Raw genomic sequence first — 17,167 nt, forward strand, 5'->3', positions numbered from 1 at the left:
GATTTGCTAGTAAGTTTGGCGTTGTTCGACGAATCGATACATTTAATCAAACAGCATTAGTCTCTTTTTCGGAATTTGTGTTTGATGCAGCCAGGACTCGAAAGTTGTGGTGGGGGTGAAAAAATTTAGTTTTCAATGTCAATTGACAGGAATCTTTGCTCTCCGTTACGGCAAATACTGCTGCATGTTGTAGACTTGTAAAGCGCACAGCTACCCCAGCAACGGGGTGTCCCGGCGCTGTAGACCGCTGGGGAACCCGTCCTGACTATCCCTGTGAGATGGTCCCTTTCTGGGTATCTCCAAGGTGAAACCAGGCATCCCCGGCGTCTGTGGGGGGCCGTTGTAGAGATTAGGCAAGCTTAATGCCCAGAGTTGCCGAGTGTGTTCATGGTTAGAGTCGGTACCGAGGCGAGAATTATCGAGTCCGTTTTGACCCTGGTCCACGACCCTGCCGCGTCGGGAATTGAACCCTGGTCCCTGGCCGATTCTCTGCTTACGGGTCTGCCGCCTCTAACTAATGAGCCACACCTCTCCATAAAAGTATACCCAACCTGGCAAGAATCCACATATCAGAAGTATCTTTTTAAGTTTGGCCTTTGAGGGAGGATTAGCTATCTCGCAAGGCTATTCATTTTCCAACAAAAAACATTTAAAAAATACATAACGGCGGAGATGTTTTGTTAGTCAGCTTCATCCATTATCGTTCAAATTGTGACAACGGGTCAGCCCACTTTACCCACTTGCTCCCTTCACACTGCAAAAAGCCAGTGCACATTGTTCACCTGCGCCTAAAAGTACTTCCTTTCAATGATCAAACAGAATTGTTTTAAAAAAATTCTTATATTAACTTAAATCCTGGCTATTTCTTTGACTCATTTTATTTTTAAGGTGTGTTCTAAAATGTTTAAGTGACGTATTATTCTAGCTGCCTGCAATTTGGGTGCTTGGTTAGGTGATGATTTATTCTTGGATATTTCAAAAATAATAAAAGGCGTGGCTCAATTGAAAGCTTGTTCAATGACATCACTAGTAAAACAGCTGCATTGGTGAATATTTTTTTAATTTACATTTTTCAATAAATGCAAATAGTTTAAGTGGCAGCTTGTTTTCTTTTTTCCTTTTTGTTTTTGGTGCGTAAGCTCATAAAAATGAAAAAAAGAAGAGCAATGGCCTAAATTACTGGCTTTGCCAATGCTTATTTAGTTTTGCTACAAAAAGCTTTAGCTGTCTGCATTACCAGAACTCACCAATTATTTTTCAAAAGTACATTCAAAAGAAGGGAGAGTGTGGGCTTCGGATCAGTCTCTTTCAGCCACGGACTTTCATTGATTTTTCTCAGTCTGTCATTGTTTTACTTGGCTGTCCATCATTTTGTCGATGATTACATTGTCCCTTTTATGTTCCCATATGTTACATTGAAGATGCATCAGGAAGTCCATTTTGTACAGGTCAAAATGCAGTGTTTAAACTGCCACAGTCAGGCTACACAGAACAAACCTGATGCCATGTTTACACTGCCACTGTAGTGGATGGCACAATAGGTGTTACAGTCCACTACTGGCATTTAAGTCTCAGGCCCCGAGTACATTTTGTATCATATACTAGGGACTTCTAGGCAAGTTAAATATACCAACTATGTAAATTCATGTATGTTAACAGGGGAACACATGCACTTGACTATTGGTTAGCAGGGTTAACATGCACAGTTTTAACAGCAGCAAAAAATATAGGGTCTAGAAAAAGATGGGAAACGCAGGGTGACCATGCAGAAAAGGTGGATTCCTACAGAGTTATTATACGCCCCGTACAGTTCTCTTGCTAGCCAAAACTACTAAATACTAAATTATTAACAACCATCAACATTAAACAATTTGCTTATTATATAAACCATCCACTTTCTACTCCCACTAGCACTAAGCATTTATAAACTAAACCACTCTTTATCTCACTATAAACACTATCAAACCAATTAAAAAGACCCTTACACTATTAGTTCAAGCATACTAAATAACTACCAATGTCAGACTTTTTATTTATGTACATTTTACCTTACTGGTTTACAAATCGAATCACTGTTCTTTCGGAATACTTTTCCACTACCCTTCAGAAACATACCCTTGCTTCATGAATGCTTTCATCCCACTCATAAGCAATGCACACAATGCATATACAAAATTACATACCCTCTTGTTGGACCTGTCAGCCCTAGGGTGGTCTCCCCTTCTATTTTTGTATCGTGCCTCATTTTTTCCACCCTCATTTTTGTGTTGGACTAGGTCTCCGGGCGCCTTTTCATTGCCAATCAGTGTTAAGGTGCAGGTGCTCCCTTCTCCCAAGATGGCTGCCACAGGCCCCTGCTACTGCAGAGTGGTCTTTCATAGTAGCACCCTAGCTGCCAGGAGCTGGCTGGAACCCCACAACAATGTTGCGACTCCAGCCCGCCTTTTTGCCCCATAGGTAGAGTGGGGAAGCTCCTGGAATGTGCTGGAACCTTCTAGAAGGGAGGTGTGGTTTTTCTTTTGCCGCCTTGGCTAGAGGTCACCTGACCTAGGGCTACTTAAGAGAGGGAGGGAAACTTTTGTGGTGAGTTGGCCATTGGGGTGAAGCAGAGCTGGAAGAATCCACCAGGAGTGTAGGCGGTAGGGCCTAGCCAGGGACTTATGCCTCTGAGAGTGACAGGATTTAGGTGCTGCCTCTTAAGTGAGTGAGGGACCCTGTGAAACCCACTGATCTTTCCCAGCAGTAGGAGGACCCAGAGACTCTCTGCCCAGCCTGACTAGGAAGGATCTAGTCGCCCTTTCCATTCCTAACCCCCTGTAACAGAACCCCTTAAGGGCGCCAGATACATCTGCGCCAACAAGACCTTATCTGACATCTAAGAACAGAAACTTACAAGCCAAGCACTGAGACTGCGTGTCCAGACTGAACTCTAAAGACTATTCACCAAGCACTGAGACTGCGTGTCCAGACTGACCCCTGAGCCCTGATGCAAAGCTGACTGGAGAACCACCGGGGATCGACCAGGTATTAGCGCTGTGACCCCTGCGCTTCCTGCCCTGGTCTGGGACCCCCGGCAGCAGGCTCCGCTGAGCACAGAACCCCATCCTTAATTTGAGCCCCCCCTGTGACGACGAAGCCAGCGCGCTCACCGCCGTGGCCTGGAGGCCTGGAGAAGTGCCCTGCCATGTCACGAGGCCCGCGGAGAAGCCCGGGGCCCCGCCGCTGCCGTCGCAGCTGCGTGAGGAGGTGTGCGAGGCCGGGGCCGAGTTCCCCCATCATCGTGGGAGCGGACGCCTGCTGACGCCGAGATCGAGGTAAGCCCGGAGGCTGAGATCGCCCCCGGTGCGCCCCCTGCGGGTTGGGAGCCACACCACACCCTTAGCCGGGTTTCCTCTCCGTGGGATTTCCCCCCCCCCCCTGTCTTCACGACGGAAGAGACCCCGCTGAGGGATCCTTTCCGTGTGCCCCCTCGAGCGGTACTGAAGCGCGGTGCCCAACGAACTGTACCGGAGCTCCCCGCTGGAAGCTCCGCTCCAAAGTACTGAGAGTCATTGATTCCGAATGGCGCTTTATGTTATATGCTCCGTGCCAAAGTACTGAGAGTCATTGATTACGAGTGGCGCTTTATGTTAAATGCTCCGCTCCAAAGTCCTGAGAGTCATTGATTACGAGTGGCGCTTTATGTTATACGCTCCGCTCCAAGGTACTGAGAGTCATCGATTACAAGTGGCGCTTTGTTTTTACATGCCCTGCTTTAAAGTGTTACGTGCTATCAAGTCCGAGTAGCGCGCTGTTATTCATGTGCCAGGTGGAAGTGTTACATGCTATCAAGCCCGAGTAGCGCGCTGTTATTCCTGTGCCATATTGATGTGTTAAACGCTATTGATTACGAGTAGCGCTCTGTTATTTATATTCCCTATTACAGTGCTATGTGCCAGAGATCACGAGTAGCTCTCCATGCTAGGTGCCCCGTTCTGACGTCGTCACCGGTTAGCGCGCCCAACGCGCGTGTGCAGCTACGTGAGTGGTAGTTGTGCCCCAGGCAGTACTGTCATTTCATGAATTGCATATGTGGTAGAAACAGCCTTTATAGCTCCTGACTGATATGTACATCACTAGCTATTGTATTATCCGCATATGAAATGTACTGCTACCTCATGAACTGCATTTAACGTGATCTACTTGGATAAACTTGAGTATTTACATAATTCCTACAGTGTGGCGTCACTTATTGTGTGTGTTCCTCGTCGCATGTGAGATGCGTGTTGTATGGTTGCTTTACACACAGACCTTCGGTTGCCCGACCGCTCGTGTCACGTTACCGCCTCATAGGGCCTGGAGACCCCAGGTCCTACACCTCTGTAAGAAAATGAGGTTCTGTTGGAAGTACCCCCCACCCCACTTTTTTGTCTGGTATCGGATGCAACTTTGACTGAATGTGCACTGGGTTCCTGCTAATCAGGCTCCCAGTGCCTGTGTTCTTTCCCCAAACTGTACTTTTGGTTCCACAATTGGCACACCTCTGGCCCGCCTATAAGCCCTTTGTAATAGGTACCAGTAGTACCAAGGGCATTGTGACCAGAGTGAGTCTCAAAGGGCTGCAGCATGTATTGTGTCACCCTAAGAGAACCCTCACCAAACACATACACACTGCCACTGCAGCCTGTTTTTTTGGTGCTGCTTAAAGTGAAGAGTCTACCTGGTACCCATCCCTGTGTGCCAGGCCTGCCAGCACTGCAAGAAGCATAGACAAAGCACCCCACAACAGGCCTTACAGCCCTAAGGCAGGGTGCACTAAACCTCTTGTGAGGGCATAATCACATGAGCAGATATGCCCCTATAGTGTCTAAGTCCATTCTTAGGCCTTATAAGTGCATAGTGAAGCCATACTGAGTACACAGGCGTGGAGTATGTCAATAACTACACAGCTCCATGACAGCTTCACTGAATGCCAAGATGTTTGGTACCAAGCATCTCAATTAATGAGCCCACACTGATTCCAGTTTTGGATTCATTAATAAATGCACTCAGAAGGCACCTCAGAGGTGCCCCCTGAAAACCTATCCAACCAATAGTGTGTAGCTGACTGGTGTGCCTCAGCCGGCCACTTCCAGACACGTTTCTGACCCCTCCGAAGTGGGAGCCTGGTGCTCTTGTGGGTCAGAATCAAAGCCTGCTCTGGGTGGAGGTGCTTCACACCTACCCCCAAGCAGGAACAGCTTTCAAGGGTGGTGAGTCTCAAAGGCTTCCTTCCCTTTTCTATGCTAGCCAGGGCTTCTCCAACTAGTAGAGATGTCCACCCTCCTGACCAAGCCCCACATTCGGTGGCAAGGTCGGCTGGAAAATTAGTAAGCAAAAGAGGTGTGTCCCCTCTCAGCCAGGACCACCACTTAGGTGTCCTGAGCTGAAGTCTCCCCCCACTCCTTTGAAAATCCTCCATATTGGCTGTGAGGATTTCAGCCAATAGGATTAGGGGTATGCCCTCTCCCCAAATGGAGAGGACATACAAAGGATGTAGTCACCCTAAAGATAAGTAGCCCATTGGGTACTACCTGCCAGCACCCGTTAACGCCCCTAAATTGAGTATTTAGGGGCACCCCTGAACCTTGATCCTCAGATTCCTGACAACCTAGAGAAGAAGGACCAAAGCGCCATACCAGCAGTGAAGACTCCAGATGACAACTGGCTTGGCCCCAGCCCTACCAGCCTGTCTGCAGTCCACAAAAAAATCAACGTCAAAAAGCAACTCGTCGTGCAGGCCCAGCAACCTCCACAACCCTGGGAGGACTGCCTGCCTTCCCTAAAGACCAAGAACTGCGGAGGACGGCAGCCCTATCCACACAGAAACCAGCAAGAAGAGCTCCAGTGCCCTGCTGAACTGGCCAACCTGACCTCCAGACCTACCTCTGCACCAGATGTCTCTGTCCCGAGTCGAAATGGCCCACCAGTCCTAAGACGGTTCCCCCAGCAGTACTGAGCTCGAGTCCCCTACAGAGTGATCTCTCCTGGACTCCGTGACGATGCCTGAAGCCTCATTACAAAGGACCCCCTACAGGTTCCGGTAAGGATCTTCCGATATCAAAGGACACCCCTGCACCTGCAGCCCACAGGCCTTGGGGAGCCCAACAGAGGATGCCCAATTGCCCTTCCACATCCCACCTTACCTCCAGAGCCCCTTCGTCCAGCTTCCTGGTCTAGCCTGCTGCCTTTGTTTGAAATGTTCATTCTCCAGTGATTTGCATTAGGCGCCTGACGCTGTGTTGGCCCTCTGCACCTGGCCGCCTTTGTACCACTGAGGGTGTATATTTGGTGCTGCTTCGTGGTCCCTCCAGTGCTGGTCGTAACCCCCAGAGATTGATCCCCATCTCCAATTTTACCAACCTACAACCAGCATTTTTTGCATGCTCCCAGCCTCCACTGATTAACATTTGGCCCCAGTGACCGAATTTGAACCGCTGCACTCAACTGCCCCAGTGCCGTTGGTGGTGCAGTCTCTACATGTATCTGACCCTTGCCCAGTGTTGGTCCTAAAACCCGAAGACTGGAATTGTAAATCGTGTACACACCTGTGAAATTACAACATTGATTTCCTCCAGTGGTGTCCTCTTTTTATATTTAAAAAACGATTTTACAAATCGTATTTCACTGCAACTAAGTATCTTTGTTTCTAAGACATACTATAGAAAAAGTAATATTTTTACAATTGGTCTGAGATTTAGTCATGGTGTGTGTAATCATTTCCTGCCTGAGTGTGTACAACAAATGCTTAACACAGCCCTCTGATAACCCTAACTGCTCGACCATACTACCACAAAAGAGAGCATAAGTATCAACTACTTAGCCTCGGTAAAGCCTCTTAGGATCAACTGGACTCTGTTCACACCATACTTTAATTTGGTCAGCTTCCTACACCGTCAAAATTGGAGAAAAAAAACCGTGTGCTATGCAATTCTATTCATAGCATGTTAACTCTTTAAAAAAAAAAAAAAAAAGTCTAGCCAAACCTAGAAGAATTTTTATTTGATTTTTGTGTGATCAGCAGATACTACTCGCACCACTGTAGATGTTCTCTCCAAAATAACAGCACTTCTGTTCATCCATGTAAATGACAATAACTCACTGCATTTATTTAACGCTGTAAATTTTCCTAATAACACATTTGTGATGCACTCTACTACATTAAGCCTTTTACCAAACTGTGAGAAAGTGTATTATTAGATGAAGGGGGATGACAGTCCTCTCGAAGTAATAATGGCACTGTTGCTTACTAGGTCCAATTATGTTTCGATATTTAAACCTGAGCAAAACCGTTGTTAGCAGTAGCAAAGAGTAAACAGTAAGAGAAATGTGTAAAGCGTTTATCAGTATAAAAAAAGTTAAAAATTAGACAATACAACAGAATAAAATCCCACTGCAATGTATAAAAATGGAAAGTTATAATGAGCAAAAGGACACCAAAACAACAAAAATTTGATATTGGAAACCGGAGATCTGATTTGTCAAAGGTTTAGATGTTTCAAGTGCCAAAAGGGTAAAATGCCAACCGCAGGTATCTGGTTGCGCTAAACCAGCTCAAAGTCAAAAGTTAAGGCCAACCAGATGGAGTGCGGGTCGGATCCAGGGACCAGATTCGATCTGGTGGAAAGTTTGACCATCTAAATTAATCTTGGAAATGGAAGCTGAAAATCTTCAGCAGTGCAATGCAGAATGCTGTGGCCAAGATGGGTTCCACGAGGCTGGACAGCTGTCAAGACAATGTTTCAGTGAAGCTGTTGATTTTTGGCATGAAAGTTACAAACAGGAGATATTTGAAATTCACGCCCAACAAAGGACCCTCGCCGTCCGAATACTTCAGGCGAAGGCGGCTGTGACTCGGCGCCAGTCTAGTGGTTGCCTCTGGTGCTTTTGGCAAACATTCCTTGAAAACATTTCTAAGTCCCAGCTTCTAGGGTTAGGCAGGCGAAGTACCCTCCGACACTTATCCAACGCCCTCAATACCTTAGGGACACCACTAGGGGGGCAGAACTCACTCCAGGAAAAGTCACCAGCAGGGTCCAGGGCCAAATCCAGGTGGAATAGGTCAACTGGGCTCTTCTTAGAAGATGGGCTTCTTGCAGCTTTTGTGTCCCTGTAGCTTAATCGGAGGCTAGCCAACTAGCCCTTGGTGTACACTCTTCAGTCCTGGGCTCAAGCAGGAGCAGGTCAAGACCTTAGAGTTGCTCTCCACAGGTTACACTAATGACAGTCGTCTTTCTGAAATCCAAATGGGGTCAGCAACTGAAGACCTTTTTCTGTCTTCCTGAGGTACAACGGTGTTCAGAAGAAGTTATCCAGAGGGCGTCACTATTATGCCTGGCACTAGCTAGTAGGTTGGGGAAAGTCCCTGTCCAAACGGGTAAAAGTTTCAAGGGGCAACCATACCTACTTTTTCATCATCTTGAGTTTGGTTATAAGTTATCCCACATGCCCTGCTCTGCCAAAATTCAACATGGCAGAATATTTCTTCACTTGGTCAGAGCTTTGGGCACTTCCATGAGGTGTGTCTAGAGAATTGAGGAACATCCTCTGCAAACTGGTTCTGGAACAGGGTTCCCCCCACTGGTTTTGGTGTCATCCTACCTATTTGGACAATGGCAGGGGTACACCTTTGCTTGTTTCACTTCGCGAGCATGCCCCTGCTGTGCCACTCTGGAGCACGAATGCGGAGGCACTGGTAGATCAATTACTCGCTTACGAGGTTTCTCGAACACTAGACAGCTATTTCAGAGATAACTGGGACAGTGCATCATCTCGGGCAGTGGGACGCCATGAAGGTGGTACTAAGGAGGGAATGTCTGAAAATGTCATACGGCGTTAAGACAGCAACAATAAACAGCTTGATAGCCTTGAAAAACAAATGTCAGTGCTGGAGCAGGAACTTATAGAGAAGCCACTGAATGTTCGGCGATGGCAGGACTGTAGGATAGAATTAATAGATACATGGGATAGGCTTGATAAATTTGCACCTTCTAATTATAGGAAGCGACTACATAGAGAAGGGGACAAAGCAAGCCGTATGCTCGCCACGCTCATGAAGGGTGAAAAATATATCATACCAATTACGGAACTCTAGGATCATGAGGGTAAGAGGGTTGCTGTGCAGCACGAGATAGTAGAAGGGTTCACAAAGCATTTGCAAGATATATACACAGCCCCAGCCCTTAAAACTGTCTTAGAGATATGTGCCTATCTTGACATGTATGTCATGTGTATCAAGAGAAGACCGAGATAATCTAGACGCCGCTTTAACTAAACACGAGATCAAGGAGGCAATGAAAACAATGAGAACTGGGAAGACACCGGGAGCGAATACGAGGGGGGACTCCTGGCTGAATTCTACCTCACTTGACAGGAGGATCTGGCTAAGCGGCTATTGGAAACATACAACGAGGCGTATAAGATGGGGCTACTGCCTGGGACGATGAGAGAGGCATTAATAGTGATGATCCCGAAACCTGAAAAGGACAGTTCAGTGGCCTCCTCATACCGCCCTTTGTCCACGTTGAATGTCGACCTGAAAATTCGAAGCAAGATATTGGCCACAAGGCTTTTAACTCACTTGCCTCAATTGATAGCCAAGGATCAATGCGGATTTATCCCGAACAGGAATACAATACAAAACTTGCGGCGGCTGTCCTGATAACTCACTCCTCAACTTTACAGCTTGATCAATATGCGCTGGCACTTGTGGATATCGAGCAAGCGTTCGATTCAGTATCATGGGACTTCTTTTGGGAGGTACTGCGTAAAGCAGGCATTGGAGACACCTACAGTAAATAGGTTCAATTGATATATAGTGTCCTTTGGCCAGAGTCCGGGTAGGTAAAACCGTATCATGGAGCTTCATACCGAGTAGGGGGACACGCCAGGGGTGCCCCCTATCCACGCTTTTTGCAATGCCCATGGAGCCACTTGCTTGTCGCCTCAGGACGCAGCTAAAGGAATGGGGTATTCAGATGGGAGAGCCCGCCCACATGGTCTTCCTCTATGCAGACAATGCACTGATATAGCTTAGTAACCCTAGTTGTTCTGTACCGATTCTGCTGAAGATTCCATCTGAATTTGGGTGGGGCATATGGGACTAAATGTCAACCACAATAAATCTAAGCTGTTTCCCCTGGGGGTCTTGGCGGGACAGCTTATACAGACCTGTCACTCTTGGGCCTCCCCTGGGAGACAAAAGTGGTCCTATATCTGGGGATCAGGGTCACAAATGACGAGCATAGCTTTGAGGGGGCAAACTTGGACAGGATTATCGATGGCCTCAAAAAGAGAATAAAATTCTGGAATACGCTTAAACTCTCATTGATAGGTAAAATAGCTTTAACAAAGATGGTTATCCTCCCCATATCTTTTTCAAGGAACCCTTTATGATATACCGAGAAGGGTCTTTGTGTCCTGGATAAACTAATAATAGAACTTCTATGGGACACTGGGAGATGAGTCAGCTTGATAACACTGAAGCGTACATGGAGCAGGTTCGGCCTAGAGGTCCAATACATGGACTATTATTTCCTGGCCTCTAAACTTGAGCATGCGGTACATTGACTGGATGAGAACGAAAACTTGGAGCATAGATTACTGGGGGTGTTTTGTGGCGAATATTCCCTACCTGAGGTACTAATGCTAGGGTTAAAGGCACCTCCCTGGCTGCCCCACATAGCCTGATTGGTTTGTAGAGCATGGGAGTGGACTGTCAAAACGTTGCTGATTAAAGCTCAGTTTGCATCGGAATTGAATATCTGGACTCTGCGCCCGTTTGGCGCCATGGGAGACAATATGTCACTGCGTAAGAGGAGGGAAGGAGGATGCGCAGTACTAGGGGGATCTTTACCCAAACAATCAATTCATAACTAGGGCAGAAGCTGCCGAGTAGTTCCAGCTGGGGCAGGGGCAGTACTTACAATATGTTAAAATGGCAGCGACGGCAAAAGAGATCTGGCCGGGGTTCCCGGAGGCGCCTTGTGAACGCTAGAAACAATGCTGTTAATGGCCGGAAGCGGGAGACTGATCTCGCAGCTATATAGGGCCATGCGGGAGGATACCCCCGCGACGATGCTTGGGGTGCACAACAAGTGGGAGTCCCAGCTGATGGTGCCTCTGGATGCACACGCTTGGGAACTCGTACACAAAGGGGTCGAAACTACATCTACTAATGCGCGATTCAAGTTAATACAGTATAATGTAATCCATCAAGTCTATCTGTTGCCTAAGAGGATGCGAAATATAAACCCAGGGAGGCCTATGGGATACCACAGATGTGGGGAGCAGGAAACTGACTTCCTGCATCTGATGTGGAGATGCCCAGAGCGTCATTGTTTCTGGCAGGAAGTCACTCAGACAGACCCTCCAGCATTCAACGATTCACGAAAAAAAAATCACCAAATCAGCTGGCAAGCGCGATGGCCGTGATCTTTACCAAACCGGCCGAAAAAAGGCTCCCGGCAGGCATTAGAACAAGAAATGGCATAGCCAATAGGTCATGCCTTTGGGACCTTATAAGTGTTTAGCCATGCAACACTTAATATTGTTGCACCAAGGATATTGTGCTGGATAACTAAACACTTATAATGTCCCAAAGGCGAGACCTATTGGCTATGCCAATGCTTGTTTTGTTGTTGTTGCTGCCACAAGAGATTTTGCAAGCTCTGTATAGGCAAAAGCTAAAAATAACACTTTGTGTAAAGCAACTTGTGAACAATTTCTTTGCAGTGGCTATTAACTACACTATGTGTGACTTAGAGCAATCACTGTAAAGGATGGGGCGGTGGATGCAAAATACATGTTACATCGCTGTCACTGTAAAATGCTACTAATGAGTGCAAGCGCCCTACAAAAAGCAATAAGGTAACCATGCCAAAAGATCGTTCCTGAGCATCATCAGCCATCATAAACAGTGTCATTTTCTGATGGATGAGATACTGCAAAAACTGACGGAGTGATACCTGACAAGTAAACAGCTAGTAATGACCCCTTCCTCAACCAACGCCAAAACGTTTATGAGCCTCTGTGAAACGCACTTAAACATTGGATCGCTAACATATGGTTCTGAGTATTAAACCTGCACTTCGAAACCCAAAGTACCTGGTGTGAGCAGAGGTTCCCGAACCTTGAAACAGGTTTACCAGGAACTCCATAAAAATGATCAAGAGTCGAAATCATAGAGTATCATACCCATCCAGCACCAGTAATTACAGTCACCCATGCGTGGGTCATGGGGGGGAAGCAATATACTTCAAAGTATATGGCGAAATGTTCCACCAAACTCCTTCATCAAAGTCCTTCATCAAGGTGGAGATAAGAGAAATTCACAAGTCCGTGCTCACGACCGACTCACAGTTACATAACAAAATGATTGTTTGACACAGGAAACACCAGCCATGGATTCTGAAAACGGAAGGTTGTGTATTAAATAGCGAGAACTTTAGCACCAGGAGACTGGGGATGTAAGACTTAAGGATGCACGCACCTCTAACCAATACGACCAACAAAATGATTATAAGCAAACAGAGAGCGCTGCATTAATAAGGTACTTGATGGGAAGGGTGCGTTCTGGAATAGAAGGGGAGGTTTGGACAACTCAATTTATTGTAGCAATTTCGTGTTCCACCCATGTTGTTACCCGTCTGCACAGATCTATATACAGTTACATCCAAGTACTTGCTCCATCTATGTGACATTTACAGTACAGCATACCATGTTGCCTTTTAAAGAATTTGCAACAACAATATTGTCTCCTTTTTACTAAAAAAGAAATATCCGCACCTGAAATCTCTCAAAAGCACATGTGCTGATGCTCCCTTTTGAATTGGCTGCTCTAACCGTACGACGGCAGCACAGACATTTAAAATGTACACCAACGGAGGGGTTGAAGAGAAGTGTTGAATTTCAGCCTAACGCATTTTTTCGATCTGGGAAATTGCATGTGGCGAGATGTGCCAGGCTCAGATTGCAGCTCTCCAAGGCACAGTTGATAAAAACCGTTTGCATTTCACAATACATTTCACGGAAGAAAAAGAATTCCAGAAAAGACGTGAAACCAGAACAGGTCTGCGCAAACCACAAGTACAAGCATCAACTGTAACAGACTGCTTTACCGTGTCACTTTCATGCCACTATTCAAGATGACAGAGCTATGGGTTTTAAAGTGCAGTAACATACAGATCGAGTACCAAAATATAAGTTGATCACAGCTTAAAATGCAGTAGCATGCCAACAACAGTACCAACATACAACATTGTAGTTCAATACGACCTATTCGGTTTTAAAAACAAGTCCTATAATAACAAGCATTGGCCGCGCGGCTCACTGAGAACATCAAAGCGGCCGAAAGGGGAGAAATGAGGGGTGAGTGCAAGCAGAGGTGACAAGAAGGGCTGGGCAAAAAGGGAGGGGGGAATGCCAGCAACTGAGGAGCCTGATTAAAGCTGACGAAAAGGAAGGTGGAGAAGGGAGGAGGGAGTGCGAGCAGCAGCTGTGCACGTGCACACCATCGTGCACTCAAGCTTCAGGCCTGCAAAATCATGTGGGTAGCACTTTGAAAACCCGTATACGAAATGCTCTCCGAGCAGCGCATGCAAGCTGGCTCAGCGAGACCTAAAAATGATGCCATTTAATTGGCTGTACGCGCATACATCACCATGTGAACGCCGCTGTACAGCCATATTAGCTGCCTGCTTCCTCCATTACAATATTGATGAAAGAGGAGTGAGAAAAGGAAAGTATTGCTTCTCTGCTCTCCAGCTTGCAGGCTCGACTGCTGGTCATATTATTGCAGGAAATAATGTAAAAAATTAGGATCCCAGCACGGGGACGGCTGGGGCAGGCAGAGAAGGGAAAGGACTTGTCTTTTCCTTCTTGGGCAGAAAATACAATGACAGTGTCTGCTCTGCCGCTTCAGCTGCCCTCCACCCATTCTTTCTTCCTCCCTCTTATTCCCTCTGTCTAGCAGCCACCACTTCTCTCTTACTAAAAACCCTGACTTCAGAAACGGATCTCACCCTGCTCTCTTTCAGTCTTTCGTTGATTTGTTCCACTGTGAAATGGATCCTAAAAACAAAAACAGTGGAAATGTAGTCTTTTTCTGAAATTTTTCTATTCCAAAGCATTACTTTAAATGGAAAAATAGAAATGCAGGTACTCGGTACCAGAGTACCTGCTTGTTTCTGAGAAGTGCCACTACTCTCCAATTAAAGGTATTGCATTTCTCTTGAGAAGCAACGGTTTTCTCTCTCTCTCTCAAAATAAACAAGCACTGGCATAGCCAATAGGTCTTGCTTTTGGGACCTTATAAGTATTTAGCTATGAAGCACAATATCCTTGGTGCAACAACATCAACTGTTGCATGGCTAAACACTTATAAGGTCCCAAAGGCAAGACCTATTGGTTATGCCAATGCTTGTTGTGTTTGCAATCGCAACAGTCCTGGGCCTCTAGTTCAAGAATCGTTTTATGTAGGCCCACTGATGACTGTAGGATGATGTAGATGATCCTTCGGATAATCACCAAAAACTTTATTTTTACATTTTCAATGCTGCTGCTTATTATTTCTTCTTCACAATGACTTTTGTCCCCCATTCAACCCCAATTCAGTCTCTGCCTTTGAGAGTCTGGTTTATTTTAGCTCCTCACTAACGTTTTGGTGGTCAGCTAGATTTTATTTATTTAAAACAAATAGAGAAACTTTAAATATTGTGAAAGAGTCCCTTGTTCGTAAAACAGGTTTACTAGCGTCAGAAGGGAAGCGGGAAAACTTCCCCAGGCCCCACATGTGCTATAGGCTGTGGGCGCCAGTGGCATGTGTCATAATCGCAGCCTTCTTTATGAAACATTCCATGCCCATGCCGCCAAGCCACGCTTGCAGCTGTGGGCACAAGCGTGCATAAGCCTCCTCTCCCTCGCTCTACACCTCACTCATCCATGCCCTCCGCCTCTGGTGAGGAAGAGAAAGGGGAGGAAGGAGCCTGAATGGCACCGAGGAAAGGTTCTAGAAAGAGGGGTGACTCTAAGGGAGAGACAAAAGGTGTAGAGGAAGAGGGTCGGGAGGTGGAGAGAAAGCTGGTAGTCAAAAACAGGAAGTAAGAGAGCTGAGAAAACGTGAGAAGGTAGAGAGAGGAAGGGTAAAGAGACAGATGTGTTGAAGTGCGTTGTATTGGAGAACAGGAGAGTGAATGGGAAGGGGTGAGGAGAAGCGGGTAGATGAGAGGCGATGTACAGTGGAAGTCAAAAAGAGAGATTAGCGGTAGAAAGGAAACAACCTGGAATAGAAAGGATGAGATGGAGAGGTAGAGTTAAAAAGAGGCCCGATACAGAGGCATGGCTGTGCTATACACAGGGAGGTAAGAGGTGGTGAGGTACATAGAGGATAGAAAGAAAGATGAGGCACACAAATATTTTGTGGGAAAAAAGAGATGCGGTAGAGAGAGGAGTGACGTAGAGTGAGAGAGGATGAGGGTGGAGGTGATGTAGGTAAACCGAGAGGAAGAATAAGAAAGGCGAGGTAGGGATAGAGATGAATGAGCCATTGACCGCTCGAGCCGGGCCCGAGCCTGACCCTTGGCTCTGGCGCAGCTCAAGCCCAAAACGAGCAGAGCTTTCGGGGGAGGCCGTAAGGCTTAGGGACTAAAAATGCCGCCCATGTAACATGGGGAGCACGGTCCGAACCCGGCCTGAACTCAGCATCCTGTCAATCCGGCACAGCTCCTCGTTTCATGTTTAAAAAAAAAAAAATGTCAAGTAGTCTGTGGCAAAGCACTCTTATTTCCGTGGGAAAGTTTGTGCTATCTGACATAGCTAGCAAGCCCGAGAGAGGTGCGTGCGCACGCGCTCTCTAAAACGATTAAAAAAAAAAAAAAAAAGCATGGCGAAGGTGCATGCGTGTGCGCGCATCCTGCTTTTTTTCAAAGCACATACTCGTGCTTGTAGCGCGTGGCTGCGCACTCCCGCAAGCCGTATGCTGCCACAAGCACGAGTATGTGCTTTGTAAAAAGAGCTGCACAATGGCTAAATGTCTCCTATGCAGTGCATGTGCACTGCGTAGGCGAGACCTAAAAACAGCAATCAAGTACCCAAAGCCACTACCAAAAGGTTACCCTGACCTCGAGTAATAGTGTAGGCCAGAAGAATTACAAGGAATACTGCGCACACTGGGCAAACAGTCCATCTGAAGATCCGTCAATCTGAGACTGAATAGAACTAGGTTTACTAGGGGTCACTGCCGACATCACTAAAGTCAACTCAAGTTTCAGGACTGCACGATATTCTAGTCAGCTTTAAGTCAAGAGTAATAACTTCACGTAAACCTCCTGTATCAGGGGGCGCCCCATGCCCAGCGACAAGAGGTACGGGGAGGAATCAACCCATGTCTCGTCACTAGCACCGAGGCAGCCCCAAAAACTCAATCACTTGAGTTAAAGGACAAGCCAAAGCACGAGAAAGCCCTCACATCCTCCAGTTCCACTCTCTATGGCGACCCCTGACAGTAAGCACTACTGGACTTTGATGGGTGCCTTTGCAGGTTGGGTCAAGTATTTACAGTATAGTGTTACAGTACCTAACATCTAAATGCACTAATCTTCACACTAGGGGTGGGCGGTATTTGCGAAATCCACTTTTCGCAAATTATCGCGAAAATGTTAAAAATTATCGCAAACACGCGGAAATATCGCGAAGATGAGGAAGTTTTTTTCCCCGCATGTTCGCGAGATTTTCTGCATGGTTGCAGCTCACCAACTTACCCATGCGGTTGCTCGCGGGCGCGGCCATCTTGTTTTCAGTTGTCTCGCGGTGCATGATCGCGAGAAGAAAGACGTGATCGCATGACGTCACTGCGGGCGCGAGACAGCGCAAATGGCTAAAAACAATATAACATCTCATGGAGAACACGACCGGATCAAGAAAACTTGTCGGCGAACGCAGGGATTCAGGTAAGGCGATCGCGCGCGCGCATGTATTATTTTACAGCACGAGCAAGAACCAAATTATCGCAAAGCTGCGGAATGCGGAAATTGACATTTTCGCGCTTTTCCGCGGAACGCGAAAATGTAAAATTATCGCAATTTCCGCGAACGGAACGAAATTTTAGCCCAGGCCTACTTTACACCTATGCCTTGTGCAGAACAGCTGCTAC

General features: G+C 46.7%; 1 protein-coding gene across 2 annotated transcripts in view; it reads right to left on the reverse strand.

Annotated features, from left to right (window-relative positions):
• The window catches only part of KIF16B (kinesin family member 16B), a 1,684,060-nt gene that overhangs the window by 1,329,900 nt on the left and 336,993 nt on the right, over positions 1–17,167 (reverse strand). The window lies entirely within an intron of this gene.

This window comes from Triturus cristatus, chromosome 6, assembly GCF_964204655.1.
Source record: "Triturus cristatus chromosome 6, aTriCri1.1, whole genome shotgun sequence".
In the NCBI taxonomy this organism is placed as follows: domain Eukaryota; kingdom Metazoa; phylum Chordata; class Amphibia; order Caudata; family Salamandridae; genus Triturus; species Triturus cristatus.